Source organism: Urocitellus parryii, unplaced genomic scaffold (genome assembly GCF_045843805.1).
Source record: "Urocitellus parryii isolate mUroPar1 unplaced genomic scaffold, mUroPar1.hap1 Scaffold_49, whole genome shotgun sequence".
Taxonomy (NCBI): domain Eukaryota; kingdom Metazoa; phylum Chordata; class Mammalia; order Rodentia; family Sciuridae; genus Urocitellus; species Urocitellus parryii.
This window is the reverse complement of record NW_027554054.1, coordinates 637,585-649,239: the sequence shown is the minus strand read 5'-3', so window position 1 is coordinate 649,239 and position 11,655 is coordinate 637,585. Positions and strand designations below refer to the sequence as shown.

General features: G+C 30.9%; 1 pseudogene; it reads left to right on the top strand.

The window, feature by feature from the left end:
• The first annotated feature begins 556 nt into the window (after window positions 1-556).
• On the top strand, window positions 557-8,427 carry LOC144252619 (testican-3-like; annotated as a pseudogene).
• The last annotated feature ends 3,228 nt before the right edge of the window (window positions 8,428-11,655 follow it).

Here is an 11,655-nt window from a genome sequence, read left to right as displayed (position 1 = left end):
ATAAATTTAATGTGTCACTCACAACATTCAAATCATGCTTTTTGTTCTTTTATCTATAATACAAGGATTTACAACTTTAATTTATCCAATTTTTTAAATATTTCATTTTTTAGTTGTACATGGACAATATCTTTATTTTATTTTTAAGTGGTGATGAGGATCAAACCCAGGGCCTCGCACATGCTAGGCAAGCGCTCTACTGGTGAGCCCAGCCCTCTCCCATGTTTTGTACTATTTTTTTTCTACATCATTTTCCCCTTCCCTTCTCCCACTGGTATTTAATTGCATATTTATCACACTCTTCTATGATGATCCATAGCTCTTGTATGTTCTCTTAACTTCTCCTCCTCCTATTTCTCTTCCTTCCACAGAGGTCTTACCCCTCTGCTAATGATAGAATTCTTTAATGGTCTAAACTGAGGATATTCTCCTGAATCTTTCCCAGGAACAACATTTTCCCAGGGTGCTGAAGATCCTTATCCATATTTTTAGAGTTAGCCAATATTTGACTCTCCTCTGGAATTTAAGTCTTTGTTCCATGAGGGACACAGGGATGATGGATGTAGGTGAGCCTCCACACCTTTCCTCCAGCAAATGATTCTTCTCAGGTGACTTCCTTGGGTCTCTTTTCCTGCTCTGTCTACCTTGAAAACGTTTGCTGATGTCTCTGGAATAGTGTCAGTCAAATGGAATGAATCCCTCTTCTTTTTGTGGCTTGCAGAGTTGAGTTCCTATCCTGCTAACTCACACTCAGTCTTCAGACATTCCTTAAAAAATTCAATGTGATTTGTTTTAATAGCTTACATGACATCTGCTGTCTGTTTAGGGTCAGCAAGGGCTCTCATCCCATCTCCTTTGGGAGGCACCTGTACTTTTATTTTTAGAATCTGTTTTTTTTTTTTAAGGGCTCGAAATACTGATATTATATCTGATGCTATTTAGGACAGACACCTTAGACCTTTGGCTTATCCAGGCTAACCCATCTTTGTTACCACATTGCTGAAATTTCTGTCATTTCCCCTGCTCACTCCCTACTCCCCAGTAGGCAGTGCACCCACCTCCCCCACCCCCGCTGTAACACATTTGTAATTAATTGTAATAATTGCCTCTTGAGGGACACAGAAAACAGTAATTGTGTAATACTGCATGATGGCTATTCTTTAGTCAACAGTTTTAACTGAAGTACCACAAACACCATAATTCTAGCAAGATACAGGGAATTTTTAAAGTTTTAATCATTTTGTGTTTATGATGTTTGAGTGAAAATAACATTTTAATTTCTTTTAATTGAAATAAATTTCAATTCTTTATAATAATAGTGTTAATCATATATATACATATATATATATATATATACATACATAAATATATAGATTAAAACATTTATCACAATAAACTTTATTCGGAAAAAGCTTGAACAGTAAAATGTAAATAATGTTTAATTACAGTACTAACTGCCATTGAATGAATGATTAATTAGTACCAGGTGCTTTCTGGTTAATTAATTCTCACAATTCTCCTCATGTTACTCTCTGCACTTTACTGTGAAACAAATTTCCCAAGATGAAATGTAAAGCCCTACCTCTCTGACTATCCAGTAGGTACCATGCACTAATTACCTGTTTTGTTGATGTGCTTTTTTCTTTTGGGTGATGAGATCTTCAATATTTAGCTAACCATGTTCTTTCTTTGCATTTAGGATTTGATACCAGTATTTTGCCCATTTGCAAGGATTCACTTGGCTGGATGTTTAACAGACTCGATACAAACTATGACCTACTGCTGGACCAGTCAGAGCTGGGAGCATTTACCTTGATAAGAACGAACAGTGCACCAAGGCATTTTTCAATTCTTGTGACACATACAAGGACAGTTTGATATCAAACAATGAATGGTGCTACTGCTTCCAGAGACAGCAAGGTAAAAGATGAGTCACCTGTACATGCAAATAATAGACCTCCATTTCAAATTTTATGTAATCTTTCATGATGAAAGAAATAACCATACTCTGTGCCTTATTTATTTCACTAGATTTTTTTCTAATTTGTGTGTTTATAAAAAGAACCATAAGCAGGATGTTGAGCAAAGTAACTGCTAAAAATGCAAACATGCTAAGTGAGATGAAAAATGGTAATTAATATTTTATATTAATGTACTTCATTATAGTTTCCATTATGAACCATCAAGAAGCACACAGAGATATGAGAACATAGATATTAAAAGTAATCATTAAAATTAATTTGCTATCTGCTTTGCCCATGGTGTAAAATAAATGTTTTTTTTTATCACTATACTGTGGAGTTTTAATGTTCTATTTTGTGATCATATTAAATGAGCTGAATGAACCACAGCATTTACCATAAAGTTATTTTTACTCATTTTTATTTTGAAATGACTAAGTCTTTCAACCTTTACAAAATAGTTCAGCCTTTCAAAAATTCACTAACAAAGACAGTGCTTCAATACTCTGGTAAAAATTAAGCAAGATGAAAAATTGAAATGCTGCTAGTTCCTTATATACCCTTCTTTATTAGGAATGCAAACCAAATGTAAATTTGGAAACATGTTACAGAATCAAAGGAATTAGCAATTTGTACCAAGTGAATACAGAGAAATAGATCTAAAGTTCACATCACAATGAAGTTTTGGGAAACTTAGAAGATAATGCTATGTATAATTCTGATGCTAATTTAAAAACCTTGAAAAAAGTTTAATGTGATACACCTGTTCTTGCAATGCTTTTTAAGATTTTTGAAAGCTAAGAGAATGAACAAGCTACTTTAAATTATGTCCATGTAGAAATATGAAAACATTTATCAGGATTTCCCTATCTAAATTACTTTTTAATATTTAGTGATAATTTTATAAGTAGAGATCAAATGATTATCCTTAAATTGCTAATCAGGATTATCTGAGTAGGGTAGCTTAACTGTTTGTAAACCATTTTAAAGCAAAGTTTAAAAAATGGATTTACTGTGTTAAAATTTTAATTGAATGCATACATAAACACATGTCAACTTTACTGCATATATGTACTCTAGGTCATTAAACACTCCTAAAAATCTAGGCAGGCTTCAGTGGCACATACCTGTGTGTGAGTGTGTGTGTATGTGTGACTATTATACACATTATATATTATGTTGTGACTATTTTGAATTTTCTATTTCTCTACAAATATCCCCTTTGAAATGATTGAGTTTGAAAAATGGACAAATGAGGAATTCCAAATTTATTTAAATGTTTTGTTTATTTTTAAAATCATGGTTTATCAGAAATTATGGTGTATTGTATCCTCTTTCTAAATTTCACATATATTTGGAGCATCTGGGTGACAATAGAAAGACCAAGGTACATTATCAACATTATTCAATATTAGAATTTATGAGTTTTTCTGACACATCTTAAAAGAAGTATCAACTTTTCCATAGATCATAATGCTAAATTATTTCTCTATATCTTAGCAACTCTTTTAAATGAGGGAAATTTCATCAATTGGTTAGAATTTCATTGCCAAGTCAGTTGATGCTTTAATAGTACATGATGGGAAATATTTTCATCATATAATTATTTTGCTGTTTTCTTTTTTCATCAAATTCAGTCATTCTAAGAAAAAAACAAGATGATGGGAGAGTGATAAATCTCATCCCGGACACACAATCTATATGAACGTTTATCTGTATAAGTAAGGAATATAACACAACCAATATGTAATGTGTCTTCTAAAAGCATGTAAAGACTAAGTGAAGATTGATATCAAAAAAGTTACCCATTCTCTGTTTGACTAAAATCCTAAAGGTGACATTTTTAATGTCATTACAGACCCACCTTGCCAGACGGAGCTCAGGAATATTCAGAAGTGACAAGGGATAAAGAAACTCCTAGGTGAGTCATAGCTCATTCTTCTGAAGGCTTTATTGCTTACATAAATAACCCCAGGGAAACAGCAACATGAAATTAATATTAATCCAACAAAGATAGACTGCACTAAATTTCAGCAACAAAATTTATGAACTTTTTGGAAGCCATTAAACTTACTTTTATTACCTCACCTATTGAAAGATATTATGTCTGTTTTATTACCCTAATATAATGTTCATTTTGAAAGTTATTAAGTAAAAAGAGATTTAAACAATAATAAAGTTAAAACGTCAGCAGAAACTTCTAATTCTGTGGTTAATAATGTAAGAATTGATGGGTAGGGGCTGGGGATGTGGCTCAAGCGGTAGCGCGCTCGCCTGGCATGCGTGTGGCCTGGGTTCGATCCTCAGCACCACATACCAACAAAGATGTTGTGTCCGCTGAGAACTAAAAAATAAAATATTAAAAATTCTCTCTCTCTCTCTCTCTCTCTCTCTCTCTCTCTCTCTCTCTCTCCTCTCTCACTCTCTCTTAAAAAAAAGAATTGATGGGTATACAGATAGATAAATATAGATATACACTCAGAGAGAATATATAAATCAAATATTTTAAAGATGGGGTGAAAAATGCTGAGTGCCTCAAAGAAGTTTGACTGTATTCTTTAGTGTTTTCATGAGTATTTTTGGCTATGTTACTTTTAGCAATGGAATATATGTGTGGATGAATGGATAGGTAAACAGGTAGGTACATAGATAGACCAACATATAAATAGATAATTGCAAATTTTACCATGAGCCCCGAACTATTTGAATGTTTGGTAATCAAGACACCATCAAACCATTAACTTTGATTATCGTATGTTTCTTTAAGCTTGAACATTTTAAATAAATTCTTCTTAGAATAATGCTAAATTCTTAAAAATTTACAAAATTAGTACATAGTTACCAGAAATCCTTTACCCAACTTTTCCTAAAGATAACTTCTTGCATGCACCAAACAATCAGAACACATTTGTAAAAATCTAAGAAATTATTATTTCTATAATCCTGGCAGCTATAAGGGTCAGGTTTTACTTGGATTACACCAGTTTTGTCACAGTTTGTTCTTTTTTTTTTTTTTTTTTTTTGCATTTTGGTATATAAAGCAGGACAAAACTCAGGCAGTGTGTCTTTTAAGTATGCTAATACATTTGTCTACTTAGTGGCATGTAACTTAATTATGACTCTGGATCTAATTAATCTCTTTTACATTTTGATGAGCTATCTTTATAATTAAAATATATGTGTGTGTGTAAGTAAGTTTATATATATATATATATATATATATATATATATATATATATATATATATATATATATATATAAACAAACTAGCATATTTCTGTTATTAGTGTTCTCTTTCACTTTCAAAGTGAACTGGCATAAAATATATAAGAGTTTATGTCAAAAAAATGCTGTTTTAAAGTAGTAAATATTGGAAATTTGATTTTCTTATTTTTTGTGGCCTTAGATCCATTGAAAATGTTTCAAAGTTTTCCTTGTTGGAGATACTCCATCTGCTTCACTGAAAGATTAGTAGTTCAAATGAATTATAATTTATAAGTTTAAATCAACCACCTATTTATCATATCAAAATTGTAAAACTTATGGAGGGGGTAAAATTATGATCTAATATGGTATAAGAATAAATGATTTTCATATTCTAACTATATATTTAGGGTTTTTTTTTAAAAAATAAAAATGATGTTTCCATCATAGAAAAAAAAAGTTCAGGAAAAAAAGAAAAGTTTCTAATTTCCTAGAACTCACATTCTTATGTTTAAGTATTTAGTGAGGAATATGACCATACTTATAAATTACTAACTAAACATTTATCTTTAGGAATATACCATATACTGTGCTATATATTATACAAATAGAAATAAATATCTCTTTCTGACCATTCCCACTAAACTGTGTTCTATAAGACTGAGTTTAAGAGATACTTATACAAAAATGAAAGTCAAGAGAACCCAAACATTTCCAAACAGAGGATATGGAAGTGTAGTTTTGAATGTATCCAATGATAATCTACACACATGCACACACACATGAGATGGAAGATATGTCATCTCCTCCAGTTTAAGAGAAGACTTCATATTGACGGCATATTTAAGTTGAGTCTTAAAATGAAACAATGAAGAAAAGAGATTCCAGTTGATATTAAAAGGCAGTGTGTAAAAAAGGTGAAAAAGCATCAAATTGAGTGGTAATAGCTACAAGGCATGAAAAGATCTTGAAAAAATATGAATGAAAACTTTGGAGAATGAAAATAGAAAGTTGTTAGTGATGAGATGATATAGGGTCTTGTACACCATATAAGTGCTCCCAATGATTGAATGTGAGCATAGCATCACATAGTAATGCTGTACTATACCACTGAAAACACTACACTTTGCAAAAATGAGGCATGTTTAAATGGTAGTTTCCTTAAAACAGGATATGAATCCATAAGTTTTAATCAGTTCCTATGGCAATGGCAGTGCCAGAACAGCAGAACACATACCTGTTTTCTTCTACAGCTGTCACTAGTATGTAGCCTGGAATACAGTGTCACTTCACCTGTGTATGTCTTAAGGCTTATTGGTAAAACACATACGTGCATTTGTGGGTGACTATGTGCATGTTTCACAGGACAGTACATCCCTCTGTGTGATGAAGATGGTTACTACAAGCCAACACAATGCCACGGCAGTGTTGGGCAGTGCTGGTGTGTGGACACATATGGAAATGAAGTCATAGGATCCAGAATAAAGGGGAAAGGTTATTTTAATAATTACCAATCACAGTAGTCAATACTGAGATCCTCATTAATTTGTCTAAGCACTTAATGAAGACCTGTCCTATGCAGACAGGTTAACTGCTATTTGACATACGTTATTTAGGAAAAGATAAAGAGTAAACAATGAAAGTAATCTCATTTAATCCTTAAATCCCTCTTCTACATTAATTTATTCTGTAACATTTTTAGTAGTTGTTGATTTTCTATTCTGTCCAATATGATTAGATTTCAGTGAGACATACTATTCAATAGCTATCTTATTTAATTTTAACATGTAGAGAATATTTCTTCATAATATGTAAGTTAAAGTGTTAGTACTACTAATTACTTCAGTTATCTGTGTTGCCAGTGGTGAATAAAATGTAATTTTTGTTGTAAATGAAAATTATATGAAGATGAATTAAAAGTGGACAAAAATTATTTTGGAATCATGGACTTGTGAGATTTCTTAGCATGCTATGATTAAGAATATGCAGGAAATGGGAAAATAGAAACATTTTCTTCATATAAGATGGAAATTTCAGTGTGTGATGATTTCAACCAATTCATAAACAATGAATTTTATTAATTGGATTTGTTATAATTAGATACCAAAAAATTATAAGAATTAATATCCAGAAGAGGTAAAAATGAAGACACACTGGCATTTAAGAAGTTGAAAAGTGAATACATACTGAGATATAAATGGGCATTATTACCTCCAGAAAAATTATTAGCTATTTCTAAAATATTTTTTAAAAAATAATTTAATAAATATTTCCTTTGTCAAAGTAACAAATTCCCACCAACTTAGTGGCTCGGTCTACAGAAATTTGTCATCTTGCCAATCTGTCTGTCACGAGTAGATATCGGGTCTGTCTCACTAAGCTGAACATCACAGTATCAGCAGGGTTGTGCTCCTTTTGAGACTCTTGAGGAAAACCAATCTCCTTATCTTTCCTGCCTTCTAGAAGTCACACACATTCCTTATCTCAAGGAGACTTACCTCCAAATTAAAACTAACTTTGCATCTCTTTGTCCATTCTTCTGTAGTCATGTCTCCTTCTGACACCATCTGGGAAATGTTCATTGATTTTAAGGACCCAACTGACAGTTGGGGTCTTCATGTATAAACTGGGAAAATCTCCCCATTTCCAGTTATAAGGACCTAATCACATTTGCAAAGTTCCATTTCCATTTAAGTTATTATCTGTAGGTTCTAGGGATCATGAAGTAAATATTCGGGGGAGGGGAACAATTATTCCGCAACCACACTTATAGAAGAAATTTTAAGCACTTTAAGATTCAATATGTCATGTGAACTTCTATAAAAAAAAAGAATGAGATCAAAATTACTGAACTAGAAATCTTATATAGCATACCTCAACAATAATTTTGCTATTAGCACACAAATTTTAAAAAATGATAAAGTTTAACATGTAACAGTTTATCAAATAACTGATTTATTTCTCATCTTCATTAAAGTGATGAGCAAATTAAAAATTTATTAATTTTCCTATTTTTCATTAGTATTTTATCTCTTGTATATATATCACCCCAATACTCAGTCAAAATAAATATAATGCTTACTTATTTTTAGCTATAGATTTTGAGATCTCTGGAGATTTTGCAAGTGGAGATTTTAATGACTGGACCTATGATGAAGAAGATGAAGATGACATCATCACTGATAAAGATGAAAATGAAGATGATGACGAAGATGAAGGGGATGATGATGATGATGGCGATGACCATGATGGATACATTTGATTAATGGCAGTTGAGGTCAATAAATTGCACATTTGTAATATTGACAAAGTGATTGCTTATGGAGAATTACCTTGTTGCCCCAAAACAAAATTATTTCAAACCTCATATATATTTTGTATAATTATTTCAAATATGGCACGAAAAGTCATAGAAATTTATGTTGAAATAAGAATTATTTACTTTGAGTTTTTGTATGTCTTAGAGAAAAAGAGAACATATATGCAGTATAGCCAGACAAAGGAAAGTGATGGAGAGCTAGTAAAATAAAGTCTGAATAAGAACAAATTTTGCAAATGTTCCATAAAAATAACAACGAATGAGTGCTTGGGATGATGAGTGTTTTGTTTTCTGAAACCCCAGCTTAAATTTACAACTTATAGTGATCTGATCCCCAAGGATTTTATAAAATTATGCATGATCCAGATCTTTCCAAAGTAGCATCAGAGTAAAAGAGAGACCACATGGTAAAACAAAGTGACCATTGTAGAATCTTATTAAGTTGTTTATGTTAACAGTGACATTTTTAATTATGAAGTTATTCTGGATATGGTAGGATATTTTATAAAATGGCAAGTATGGAAAACCACAGATTCTTGAATGTTAGAAATTTAGTTGTCCTTTCTAATTTTTATTTTAAACTGAATGGCAGTCTTACACACACACACATATATATATAATATTCTTAAGCAGCATGACTTTTAGATTTCTGTCTTTCTGACCAGCAATTTAGGGTACAGAATTCAGGAAGACAAAAGGAAAGATTCATTTTAACCATATTTTCACTAAAAGTTTTTCATTTGCCCCCAAGGTCAAATTTGAAATTCTTAATTCTAATTTTATGTTCTATTTTAGATAAATATTTGCATTTACTCTTAGAATTTTGCCATTTTTGTCCATAGTGCTGAAGCTTAGAGAACATATTGTATGGTGCCTTGCAAAAATAGAAATAGAAAGGATTAGCATGCATACCAATATAGGGTATTAGGCAATATTTAAGCACACCTAATTAACAAATTAATACCAGTAAAGGTACTGCTGCTGGAATGAAGAAAATGGAATATCTTTCTTTCTTTTTTTCTATTGTTACAGAATTACCATGTGGACTGGTTTATAATAATTGTGTGGAGTGGCATTTAAGATTTAACTGTAACAAAAATTACTTTAATTGCTATATTTAAGTTAGCATGTTAATTAATTGTGTAGACATTTTGGCACACCATCACATTTAAGTATATCAAACCAATGGTTTTGTGCCCATAATAAAAAAAAGGAAAAATCCTGTTGAATATTACACATTGATATCTTTAATTTCAACAGTGGGTTAACTGTTTTCCTGGTATACTATTCATTGAAAGCAAAATTGGTGGATTCTTTCTATTTAATTTATACACTAAATAAAAACTTTAATGTTGAACTTACCTAATATTTAAAGTATAATGCATTTTCTTTTCTACTGTTTATGTATAGTTTACAAAATAAAGAATCTTGTAACCAAATCAACTGTTCCCTAATGATTTTTCTGGAGTATACATGGTAGTATGAAGTATCCATAATCTATTCCCTGATTTTTAAAATGAACATATCACAAATTAGTTTGGGAAGTTTTCTGTGGTTTTTGAATTTCAAAACCAGAGCTCTTGACATCTTGAATATTGTTTTTCAATGTATGCCCAAAGTGATTTTTATTGTTGGTTTGTCTTATTTTGTTACATTTGTCATATATTGCAAAGTAAATAATTTTCTTTGTTAAAGCAGTATTTTTAAACCCATTTTTTTGTGGTATCAAACAATATATTTAGCTACATTTCTAGCATTTTCAAGACTGTCAGATAGCCTTGTCTCTTTTACAAAAATATAGGCATAACAGAATACAACTGTGGTTTGGTTGAGGTAAGATCAAAACAACAATTCTACCCACACATTTAACAAATTAATTCAAAATAACAGACATGGTGCTCTTGAAGTTAAACTATTTTCTAAATTGTCTCTTTTCAGACTCTCAGGAAAGAAACTAATTCAACAGAAAATATTAAACTGAAACATTAACATGAATGAACTTTATATACATCATTTTATGTACAAAATACACTTGTATATATGTATATAAAATTTCTATCTGTGGCGAACTTTAGATCTCATGATCATTCTTCATTTTAAATATTTCTCCTCAAAATAATTGTACTTTTATATTTTTCATAAAAGTATAAATGCTGGGCAACTGTGGTAAGCTAGTCATGCTTCTCAACACTAGAGATTCATCAGTGAACCTATAGTCTTGCAGTTAATATTCTAGTTTGAAGTACAGACAATAAGTCTATTTCCATTTCACAACACAATGTAGTTGATGCTCCAATAGAATAAATCCAACAGACTTTTTTCCCTAGATTTAATTTAAATAGAACAAGATATTTTGAATCCAATTAAAACTCCTTAATACTAATCCAAAATCCTAAGGGACAATTTTCAATTAAAAAAAATTAACTACCCTAATATTTTGTTCTTCTTTAAGTTGATTCTGATTAATAGGCATGAAACCATGCTAAGGTGAGACATCAAGCAACATTATTCCAGTGTTATTTTGGAAAAGACACATGCAAGTCAAAAACTGCAGGATATTCAGGATCACAACAAATTAAAAATTAACACTGATGAAAATAGTAGAAAAGAAAAAATATCAATTGATTCTGATATATCACAAATCTAACATATAAAGTTATAAATGCTTTCTTATTTTTTATAGACAGCACAAACATTTACATATGCTGCATAATACCATTTGGAGAATTAAGCTTAAAATAAACATAAAACATTTTAATATTGATCAAAATGATATGCAGTCTAAGGCAAACCGTGTTTCTGACAATCATTTAATAAAATAATATCCAAGAATCCATAACCAAGAATATCCTAATTAATTAGTAAGACAAATATTAAAAGGGTATGCATTTTTTATATTAACCTAAAGAAGATATGAAAATAACACATAAACATTGATCCTGTTTAATTAAAGCAATGGCTCATTTAAAGCCAGTTTAGAAGATTGCAAAAATAAACAACTGATTCATAACAAATATTTTGATGAATTGTTTATATGAAATCAATACCTCAGCTACATGCAGCAGGTCATTCAGGACCTTGTACACAGATCACTTTTTGAGATGCCTAATAACAGAAGAAAACATGTAGAACCAAACCAAACCAAACAGAACCTCTAAAGAAAGTGAGTTT